This window comes from Lissotriton vulgaris, chromosome 7 (assembly GCF_964263255.1).
Source record: "Lissotriton vulgaris chromosome 7, aLisVul1.2, whole genome shotgun sequence".
NCBI classification, from domain to species: Eukaryota; Metazoa; Chordata; class Amphibia; order Caudata; family Salamandridae; genus Lissotriton; species Lissotriton vulgaris.
The window spans coordinates 418,281,949-418,294,173 of record NC_141695.1 but is presented as its reverse complement, the minus strand read 5'-3'; positions in this window follow the sequence as shown (position 1 = coordinate 418,294,173).

The window sequence follows — 12,225 nt, the reverse complement described above, 5'->3', positions numbered from 1 at the left end:
TACTTACCCACAAGATTTATCCGGCAGGCGGGATGTACCAAATCAGGTCACAGCACATGAGCATTTAAAATACATCAATTAGCCAGAAAATATCTGGACATCAACTGAGCGTTCTATCGACCTGTGACGTAAACCTTGAATATTACCTAGCTTGTGTGGCTACTCCAGAAGAAGGCGCTGGTTCGCCGAAACGCGCGTAGAGACTCAATTTGCCACTTTCTGTCTTTTAACTTATTTCATATATGCTGTTATTAATTGTCACCATTATATGAATTTTTTAATTACATTATGTGATATATGATTTTATTGATGTTGAATGTTTCTTTCTTTATTTGTGTCATATGTTGTGTTTTTACAAGCCTTAAAATAAAAAACATATATTTTCCTAATTAATTGTAGCCATTTGTCCTTAAATATATTGCATTGTTCAGTGTGGGTTGCCTAGGTTGTTTTTTGTCACATACCTTATTTTCCCTGGCCTAGGAACTATTGTATCCGAACCTTCAGGGGGTCCTTGTTAAATACACGTGACACGTCTGTCTCGTACCCGGGGAGATGCAGCTTTTCCTTGGGTTGGTGAGCCTGCGGGGGCTCTCGTAAGTCAGGCTGCCCTGTTTGCCTCTGGAGAAAGACAAGCCCTAGCTCGTCTGCAGCGAAAGTGGGGGTGCTGGCTTGTGGCCATGACAGATGGTACACTGAAAGGCAGAGTGGAGGGCGGCCTCTGAATTCCAGCATGCCCTGACGTGTCGGCGGGGACAGAAGTGTATGCAGCCCCTCCTCCCCCCACACTCAAGGCTGGCAGCCTGAAGGAAGAGACAGCTGGAGCGGTGGGTTATGTGAGGAATCTTTCACTCGAGTGTGCCGGGTCAGAGGCCTACCTCTAGGGTCAGTGAGCAGAGCCTTGTGTAATGTGTGCACCTGCAAACAAACCAGGACAAGCACAAGCGCTAATACACACAGCCCTGTACACACAACGAGTAACGGCTTGAGGAGGTGAGGGAAGGGCTAAAGGCAACAATGTCACCGGGTGAAAAAAAAGCGAAAGAGAAAGCAGGGTAACCTGACCCAGGAGGGGGGAGGAGGGAGGAGAAATGCGTCTCGGCCGGAGCAGGGGGCGGAGCAGGGAGAGCGGGCTTAGAAATGTACTTCACACGGCCGGCCGGTCGTGAAACTGAAAGCATGGCCGGCCGGCCGTGAAAGCCTTTGATGCCGCAGGGGGTGGAGCGGCACCAGCTGGGAGAGTAGGCAAGGCAGGCGGCTGGGGGCATGTGCACGCGCTTTTAAGCTCAATGCGCATGCGCATTGAGCTTAAATTTCTCGTGCACTGCAAGGAATCGCCACGATTCCTTGCAAGTTGGATAAAGAGTGGATAAGCCACCATAGTCTCGCTTGCTCGATGCGCATGCGCATCGACAGGCGAGACCTAAAAAGACACGCAGGATAACACACCTGGGATCGCAGCCTTTACTTTAGAACCCGCTAATGCACAGTAGTGACGTTTACTGGTTGTGGTCCATAATTGCAGCTACGTTTTCACCCTTGCTTTGGTTATATTAAGAGGGTAGGAAGGGACCGCGAGATGGAAACTGCGCTGTGTCACCTTGGAGTGTGGTGCTCAATAAAGGCCTAAGATGGCGCTATCCATGCTAGCTTTTCAGTATGGGGACTGACTGTGAAAATGATCCCCGCTTAGAATTATTGTATGTAATGTACCTAACGTGGATGTCCTGATCATTTCAAATGGCTCCGGGGTACGCGGATCACTCATTGTTGGCCTCCCAAGAACACCTCCCGAGTAAGGGTCAGTGGAGAGCGAGCGGCCCTCGGACTGCCGTGCTGGCAGCTGCGGAGAGCTCTCGGTAGAAAAGCAGCATGCTGCATGCCTGTGAACTGTTTAACCTTTCAGCTTCCATGCATTCTTCAAACCAAGAGCTGCACTGTACAGGAACCTGGCACTGTGATCCTGGTCGTGCACAATAACCTGGCTGAGGAAATAGGTCATGGATTAAATCTACCCTGTCAGCGCGTTCCATTTTTAGTAAGGCGATCCGACCCATTACAGATATTGATAATGTCTTCCAGAACCCCATTTGAGATCGAATGGAGGACAGTGGTATATTGTTTGTTGAGTGATATATGCAAATGCCCAGGTAGGGGAACGAGGGAGGTTGCTAAGGAAAAGGTGCCAAAGCTTGTGCAACACTCTCAAATTAGGAAGAGAGAGTCTCCAGTCAGAAAGCCAGTCCCCGCCACCGTGTTTCACAGCAATCAGGAGACCGCCGCCCGCATCCATCAGTCCTTCTCTGGGGCCCGCCGGCACTAAAGCACTAGTGCTCACTCATTCAGCAGGATTGTGATGTCCTTTGAGCCTGCGCAATGAGAGGATCCCAGGTGCAATGCATCCCTAGTTGCAATGGTCTCCCAGCGTGAGGAGTACAAGTGCTCAGCCTGTCATTCAGGATGCACTTTGCTCCTGTTTTTGGTGCCTCCTCTGGCTGTGTGCTCTCCTGGGCATGATCCTCACGGTCAAGCACCTCCTGCTACGGCAATTCATTGTCCTCAGCCATTCTCCAACAGTTCCAATGCTTGGCACCACCTCCCCATGTAACTAGGGGCGGCAGCTCCATCACAAATCTCTGACCCCAACGGACGCTATTGCAGGTGCCACACTGCATGTGTTGCGGGGCGTTTTTAGGTCTCGCCTGTCGATGCGCATGCGCATCGAGCAAGCGAGAGTATTGGGACTTATCCACTCTTTCCCCAACTTGCAAGGAATCGTGGCGATTCCTTGCAGTGCCCGTGACTTTTAAGCTCAATGCGCATGCGCATTGAGCTTAAAAGCGCGTGCACATGGCCCCAGCCGCCTGCCTTGCCTACTCTCCCGCCCCCTCACTTCTTGATTGCACGCCGCTAGGCCGTGCCTCCCCTACTCCTCCTCCTACTCTCCTCCCCTCCCGTCTGTTCCCGCACTCCTCCCACACCCCCGCTCCGCCCCCTCACTCTCTCTGCCCGCCCGCTCTCCACTCTATCAGGCAGCCAGCCGCACTCCTCCCACACCCCCGCTCCGCCCCCTCACTCTCTCTGCCCGCCCGCTCTCCACTCCATCAGGCAGCCAGCTTCAGGAGAGCAATCTGGAGAGCAATCTGCGGGGTGCCGCCATTTTAGCAGCACGGGCTTTCCCGATCACTGGACACTTACAAATTGGGCAGCAGCATTGAAGGCTTTGCTGCCTTACAAAACCGGCTCCTCTGCCCGCCCGCTCTCCACTCCATCAGGCAGCCAGCTTCAGGAGAGCAATCTGGAGAGCAATCTGCGGGGTGCCGCCATTTTAGCAGCACGGGCTTTCCCGATCACTGGACACTTACAAATTGGGCAGCAGCATTGAAGGCTTTGCTGCCTTACAAAACCGGCTCAGCGTGGCTGTCGCAACGCAAGTTTCCGTGTCTCCTGGAAGGCATCAAGTGCAATACTCTATTCCTCGTGGAACAGATCCAGCAGGACAGACGAGTAAAATCTTTCATCGCTCGCAGAACCTGTACAGTTCATTTATGAGCGACGTGGGGGGTTACAGAGAGACCTCTGCTAAACCCCAGAGAGGAATGTATAGGTGGAGGAGGGAGGCACGGAGAAGGAATTAACCTAGTGGGTAGGCATGGGCGGAAAATCCGTTCCGCTCGCGGATTTTGCGGATTTTCGGGAAATCCGCAATCCGCGAGATTTGCGAATTTCCCGCAAAATCCTCAAATCCGCGAGCAGCGGATTTTGCTCGCACTGCTCGCACTGTTCGCGTGAGTTCGCGCCCCGCGAATAAGTGCAAAATTGCAGAAATACGATCTTAGCAAAACTGAAAGTAACTACTTACCAGGTTCAAAAGTTCAGGCTCATCATTAGTAGCCATTTCCTGTAGTGCTTCCTGAGGGGCCCCTCCAGAGTTCAGTTGCCAGTTGAAACTATTATGTGACCCTGCTCTGAACCTCAGAATAGTTACACATATGCCACAAAGGTCCTGAATTACAGCTAAGGGAGACAAGCAGGAGCCAGGCTGGAAGTTAAAATCCATTAATCAGCCCCTAATTCATTATTGTCAGTTGGGGCAGGGCAGGTGTTGTAACTAATTTTGCAACAATGAAAGCACTTAGCAAGTGCAAAAGATCACTAATCAGGGCGCACTAAGGAAGCAGGTGCCAGCTAAAAAAATATTCTGTGACACATTAATCAGCCCCAAATTAATTCAGGTCACTTGAGGCAGGGAAGGTGTGCTTTGCTTTGCCGAAAATAATGTACACTGGACAACCAGAGGGTGTGGTGATGAAACAGAGGGTGGCATGGGTGGGCCAGAGGGTGGCATGAGTAGTCAGAGAGTGGCAGTGGTGACAGAGAGTGGCAGTGATGAAAAAGAGTGTCCCAAACAGGCTGGACACGTAGAAACAACAAGTTCGCAAAACTTGCGACCCGACAGGTAAGTTCGCAAATTGCGAAATTGTAAAAACCCTCGCGAACTGGCAGAAACACGGGCGAACACAAAAAAAAAAAATCCGCAAATACGCGGGAATTCGCGGATTTTGCGGATTGCGAATCCGCAAATCCGCAAAATTCGCGAACGCGAGATCCGCAAAATTCGCCCATGCCTACTAGTGGGTAACTATTTGGAGAAGTCCTCCTTAAGCCGCTGTGATCTAGACTGCCACATGAGCGCCAGCTTATTTGAAAAGGGTTTGAATGCACAGGCCCGGGCCCTGCAGTCCCGTTTGTTTAATTTAACCCGCTCCGCCCCCTCCCCTTCCCGCCGTGTCGCATTTCTCCTCCCCCCTCCCCTCTCTATTGTGTGTGTTCATCTAGCGCAATGTGCTTCCGGTGCATAGCTCAGCCAGCGTTTCCAGGGAACTTTTGTTAAAACCCTAACAGGTTAAGGACTGCCCCCCCCCCCCCTAGACGTCCTTGGTACATGCTGTAAAGGCGCAGGACGCCCGATATCAATCATAAAACATCCACTCGGTATCAGTGCCAGTGCAGGCGCACACCATATAATATATTTTAATCTCGTGTCTGAGCGCACAGTAAACATATGCTTTTATAGTTGCCATCACCTCAGTGTATGCAAGCGACTAAACTGTCCGCCTTTCAAAGTATAGAAGGGGCAGAGGCGCGTATTGCATCCCAGCGGGAAGCGCTGCTCAATTGACACACCGGACCACCAGAAATTTTGACAAAATGTCCGAGCCAGGGACAATCTGAGGGTAACGTGCATTGTTAACCAGCGTTCTCCTTTCAGCCTGTAGCATTGCTAGCTTTTTGTATCCTATTCCGATTTAGAGGCAGAAGTATTTTCAATGACGGCGCACTTAACAAGATTAGATCGTAGTATGTACATACACTGTCGAATGCAAACTGGGTGCTCACAGTAAATGAAATACGTTAGATGCCCCTTTAAATAAGTTCACAGCAAGTTTGGCCCTACATGCCTCGCATTTTCTCAATTGGAATAGTTGCCTTTACTTCCTTGTATAAGTATACTGTATACTGAGGTGATGTCCCTTTCCACAGGCCTTAACATATGGTTGCCTTTCAGGTTAGAATGATAGAGAGCGGAGCGAAGACACCCTAAAACAAGGCTAGTATGATTTTTTGGGTGTATTATTATTAGGGTGCCAACAACGAGAACTGTTCATAAGCCAAACAACTTAAATCCATAGGGAACTTCAAATATGAATCGAATGTTCACGTCAATTTGGAGCATCCTGCTTTCCCATTTGATAACGGTATGCAGCATCAGGCTGGTTGACATTTTGCTTTCGTTATGTAGACATCTGTGGGGCTGGGGCAGCCGTCGGAATTATAGCGGGTAGACAAATAATGCAGCATATTATGCGATAAACTAAAGGACTAACTTTAGCGCAATATGCCCTGGCACGTTTCTCTAACTATTTTAACGCATATGGGCGTTTATAAAATAGCGACCCAGATGCTGTATACAATGTTTCTTAAGAAAGCTAGCACTATGAGCATTAGGTGATGAGTGTATAGTTACCGGCCAATCGTTGCTTATGGCTCGATTAAGAGTTGGGTGGAAATAGATCAACAGTTTCTAGTGGACCCTCCCTCACCCTCACCCTCCCTCACCCTCACTCACCCTCACCCTCACTCACCCTCACTCACCCTCAACCCCTCACCCTCACTCACCCTCACCATCACTCACCCTCACCCTCACTCACCCGCAACCCCTCTCCCTCACTCACCCTCAACCCCCCACTCACCCTCACCCTCACTCACCCTCAACCCCTCACCCTCACTCACCCTCAACCCCTCACTCACCCTCAACCCCTCCCCCTCAACCCCTCACCCTCACTCCCCCTCACTCACTCACCCTCACTCACTCACCCTCAACCCCTCACCCTCACCCTCAACCCCTCACCCCCTCACCCTCACTCACCCTCACTCGCCCTCACCCTCACTCACCCTCAACCCCTCACCCTCAACCCCTCAACCCCTCACCCTCACTCGCCCTCACCCTCACTCACCCTCAACCCCTCACCCTCAACCCCTCACCCACCCTCAACCCCTCCCCCTCAACCCCTCACCCTCACTCACCCTCACTCACCCTCAACCCCTCACCCTCACTCACTCACCCTCAACCCCTCACCCTCAACCCCTCACCCTCAACCCCTCACCCTCAACCCCTCACCCTCACTCACCCTCACTCCCCCTCAACCCCTCACCCTCACTCACCCTCACTCACCCTCACTCACTCACCCTCAACCCCTCACCCTCACCCTCAACCCCTCAGCCCCTCACCCTCACTCGCCCTCACCCTCACTCACCCTCAACCCCTCACCCTCAACCCCTCAACCCCTCACCCTCAACCCCTCACCCTCACTCGCCCTCAACCCCTCACCCTCAACCCCTCACCCACCCTCAACCCCTCCCCCTCAACCCCTCACCCTCACTCACCCTCAACCCCTCACCCTCACTCACTCACCCTCAACCCCTCACCCACAACCCCTCACCCTCAACCCCTCACCCTCAACCCCTCACTCACTCACCCTCAACCCCTCACCCTCAACCCCTCACCCTCAACCCCTCACTCACACTCACCCTCACTCACCCTCACTCACCCTCACTCACCCACCCTCACTCACCCTCACTCACCCTCACTCACCCTCAACCCCTCACTCACCCTCACTCATCCTCACTCACCCTCAACCCCTCACCCTCACTCACTCACCCTCAACCCCTCACCCTCAACCCCTCACCCTCAACCCCTCACTCACACTCACCCTCACTCACCCTCACTCACCCTCACTCACCCACCCTCACTCACCCTCACTCACCCTCACTCACCCTCAACCCCTCACTCACCCTCACTCATCCTCACTCACCCTCAACCCCTCACCCTCACCCTCACCCACCCTCAACCCCTCACCCTAACTCACACTCACCCTCACTCACCCTCACCCTCACTCACCCTCACTCACCCTCACTCTCACTCACCCTCAACCCCTCACTCACCCTCACTCACCCTCACTCACCCTCACCCACCCTCACCCTCACTCACCCTCAACCCCTCACCCTCACACAGTGCAATAGGTCTCGGAGCATTTGAGTTACAGCTTTTAGAATTGTTTATGGCTTTTTTTATTTGTAATTCTTTAGCATTGGCTACAGGAAACTAAAATGCTAAAGATTTACAAAAAAAACCCATAAACAATTCTAAAAGCACTAACTCTAATGCTGCGAGACCTATTGCATTTCCAATGCTTGTTCATGTTAGCCACATCTCACTGCGGTGCCTGCTTAACCTCATTGGGTCTGTTTCCCGGGGCTGATCTATGAAAGAAACCCCAGGCAAATGCAATCCTGTGGTGTTTACTGAATGTTGTGGGCAGGGACCGCTCAGAGAGCAGACTACGGTACATACCTACGGCTACGCGGTCTGGAACTGAGGATGAATTGAACTCCATGATATAGACGGTAAAAGAAAGAATCTTCAGTCTTCTAATCGATCTGTATTAATTACATGAGCTTGAATGCGCAGCGCGTACTAACACTCCAAGGAGATGAGGTGAGGAAAGATCATTTCTGCTTAAGCTTTAGTGCGAACTCGGAGATAGCCAGGGCTTTAAGTGGGCCGTCGCCGAGTCCTGCCTGTGCTCAGCACCGGCGGTAGTTCTAAAAAGCTGATGCTGAGACTGTCCCTAATGGGCTCTTTATTTTTGTCCACTCTCATGGTGAAAAAAATATTATCTGTGCAGCGGGCAGCGGCACCACCCTTCAAAGAGACTCCTTTTAGTTCTTTCACAGTCTAATCATTTCAAAATGGAAGCGTTTTCGATTCTGTATACGGCAAACCCATAGTTCATGCTACTTTTATATTATGCAACTAACAACTATTTGCAAAGCCAATAGTCCTGGTCTGTTGTATGTTTAAAGTTACTTCTTGTATTGTATTATATATGCGGATGCAATGATAGAAACAGCAAAATACCAGTCGCAGAGCGTGAGGGACCAGCCTTCTATTACTCATAGGAACCCCGCAAGAGAGGAAGGGGTGCAGTCACATAACACAGAAACAAGGTGTAAAAATAGGACAGCCGACTCCGTAAGGTTGGCATTTTTGGGCAAAATGGAAGGCTTGGGCAAAGGGTGCTGAGGTATAGGATGCCAAGCAGCAGGGGTGGTGCTGACATCAAGGAGAGGAGATAGAGCGATGCCAATTAATGACAGCTCCGGCGCAGTAGCCGTAAGCATAAGGAGCCCCGGGAGACGAGCACAGACTGAGTGATCCGAGGAGGGTGCTGCCTGGGAGATGGGATACTGCTGCCCGGTCTGCAGGGGCCAGGGGGGGCTCAGTCGCTGGAGGGGGCGCTGTTGGCAGGTCCACATTTGCGGGGTACTATCTATGCAGTGAAGCCGATGCTAGATTTCTGGGTGGTAGGGCAAAGTGGAACATGGTGGGCCGCGCCGCCGGGGAGGCATGGTGGGCCGCGCTGCGGGGGGGCCTCCATGTGCTTTGCAGGGGGGCCCCCTCAAGTTTCGTTACACCACTGGTACTGCCGTCCATTTTCCAGCGTACGTTCTCTGGACCTGAAAACATGGTAACATTGGGTAATTCCCAATATTTCACTTGCCAGTAAAGTCATTGCGTGCGGTGCAGGGAAATACACCAACTGAAAAAAAGTTAAATGTCACATATGAACTGCAACACATATTGTGCAAACCACAAGGCTGGCATGAAAAACATACCTTTCTACCTCCATGTGTAACCTGACTGATGCTGCTTTTAAACCTAAATGCAAACCTGTCAAAAAACTATTTTTGATGAGAAGGAATTCCACTTTTGATATTTTAGTCCACAAGGTACAGTAACAAGTATTTGAAAGGAGACCATTCGACAATGAATAGACCCCAAAAGTTAATATTCAAACACTGCTTTTAATATTTATCACATTTCTGTTCAATGGTAAGTTTGGATTTTTACTAAATATATAGGAAAAAGAAAAGTTAGATTTTGTCTGCTGAAGATCTGGTAGGTAGACAAGTTAGCATTAGCCTGTCAGCAGCTGCTTCCCTGTCAGTGCTTTCTCCTGAACCCCTCGGGCGCTATTGATGTCACCTCCCCATCAAGAGTGCCCAGAGCCAGGCAGCATTGAATGGGCAGGAACTTCAAAGTATCCAAGGAAGAAAATCTCACTTGTGTTGTCACGAGAGCGATTACCTTTTGTGTTTTTCAGGTCAGTCTTCCAGGCAAGAGCTACCCCAGCAACCTGTCATGCGCTGGCGTCATTACTGTAAATGTGAAAGAAAATGTACCTGTTTTTATTGGAATACGTTTGGGAATTCTGGGTGGTAGTAAATATGTGGATCCCAACAGACTCTGATACTTTCTGTCACCGACATGGGGGGAAAATGTGTTTTTAGCCAAAATGTGTGGTTTACCAGGGCCTTGGTGTAGCAATGTTATTTGATCCATGCAAGTCACACCACCCAGGTTTCCCCATGGGTGTCTAATGTTCATAAATGGGTAGGTTTGGTAAGTTTAGCTGGATGATGGTGGAGCCCAGGCTCAAAACCCACAGCTACCCACCCTGCACAAAAATGGTCATTTTTGAGTGGAATAATGTGATATTTGTGACGTTTCGGGGCCTTTCTGTCATGGGTGCAGGGATCCCCCAAACAAGTGGGGTCCAGTTTTTATCGGGACAAGTGTAGGCACGCTAGTTGATAGTCAATTTTCCATCCCCATATCTTTATAAATGTGATTACACCACCCTGTACTCCTTAAGTCTCTGGTTTTGAGAAATATTTGGGTTGGTAGATGACCCTGAGTGGTGGCTGGGCTAAGGACAGAATTCCAGTACTAACCATATTGTAAAAAAAAAGCTCATAGAATGTAATGTTTTATTTTGCGAAGGCCTAACTGATGCTGGGGGACCTTTCTTTTTGGAAAATTATTTTAATTAAGTTCTGCAGTTGTGGCTCTTTCTACATATTGTTGCGATAGGGGGAACAGCCATTACAACGCGGGTTTTACCATGCGTTGCTTTTACATGGCATGCATTACAACGCATGCGATGTTACAACGCGTGGTAAAACCATGCATACCATTACATCACATGCGCTTTTACAACGCATGCGATGTAATGTGTTATGGCGGCGGTGGCGGGGGTGGCTATCCACGTCGTTGTTAGGAAACTTAGGCTGTTTCCTCACAACGACGTGAAGCAAGCAGGTAGGAGGAAGCAGGATCCGACGGCGACGCTGGAGAGGAGATAGGTAAGGGGGTTTGTGCAAGGGGGGGTAATTTTGTAGGGTTTAGGGTAGTTTCAAAGTGGTAATGTTTGTTTTGTGTGTGTTTTTTTAAAACGTTTTAGTGTGTGTTGTGGTGTTGTCGTGTTTGTTTAGTGTAGTGTATTGGGCAGTGTAGTGTAGTGGTTATGTAGTGTAGTGATTTAGGTTTTAGGGTAGTGTAGTGTTGTAGTGTTTGTTTATTGTAGTGTATTATGGTTTAGAGTAGTGTAGGGGTGGGAGTAGTGTGGGTAGTGTAGTAGTGTTTTAGAGTTTAGGGTAGTGTAGGGTAGTGTAGGGGTGGGAGTAGTGTGGGTAGCATAGTAGTGTTTTAGAGTTTAGGGTAGTGTAGGGGTGGGAGTAGTGTGGGTAGCGTAGTAGTGTTTAGGGCTTAGGGTAGTGTAGGGGTAGGAGTAGTGTGGGTAGCGTAGTAGTGTTTTAGGGGTTTAGGGTAGTGTAGGGGTGGGAGTAGTGTGGGTAGCGTAGTAGTGTTTTAGGGTTTAGGGTAGTGTAGGGGTGGGAGTAGTGTGGGTAGTGTAGTAGTGTGGTAGTGTTTTTGGGTTGGGGTAGTGTAGGGGTGGGAGTAGTGTGGGTAATGTAGTAGTGTTTAGGGTAGTGTAGGGGTGGGAGTAGTGTGGGTAGTGTTTTTGGGTTGGGGTAGTGTAGGGGTGGGAGTAGTGTGGGTAGTGTAGTAGTGTTTTAGGGTTTAAGGGTAGTGTAGGAGTGGGAGTAGTGTGGGTAGTGTAGTAGTTTGGTAGTGTTTTTTGGTTGGGGTAGTGTAGGGGTGGGAGTAGTATGGGTAGCGTAGTAGTGTTTTAGGGTTTAGGGTAGTGTAGGGGTGGGAGTATTTTGGGTAGTGTTTTTGGGTTAGGGTAGTGTAGGGGTGGGAGTAGTGTGGGTAGCGTAGTAGTGTTTTAGGGTTTAGGGTAGTGTAAGGGTGGGAGTAGTGTGGATAGTGTAGTAGTGTGGTAGTGTTTTGGGGTTGGGGTAGTGTAGGGGTGGGAGTAGTCTGTTGTGTAGGCATAGGGATAGGGATGTAACTTACCTTGCAAAGTTTTTACCACAAGTATAGCTTTACCATGCATGCCTTTGAGTTGTAATGGGATGCGTGGTAAAGGCATACTCGTGGTAAAAGTATGCGATGTAATGGAATGTCGTTGTCATTGACATCGCATAGTAATACCCGCATTGTAATGGCATGCGTGGTATTAGTATGCGATGTAATGACATACATTCTTGAGGTAGTTGGGATAATGTTGTGTTAGGCTTTGTATGTGTGCGTGAGGAGTTTGATGATCATTCTTACACTGTGTAAGGATCAAAATTGCAAAGAGATTTATTCATATAATTCTTTCTGTTCTGTGAGAGACTCCCTCTTTTTGAATGATCACCACCTTTTTTTGGAGACTGGAATTTCTGATTTTTGAGCTCTTCACTCTAGGG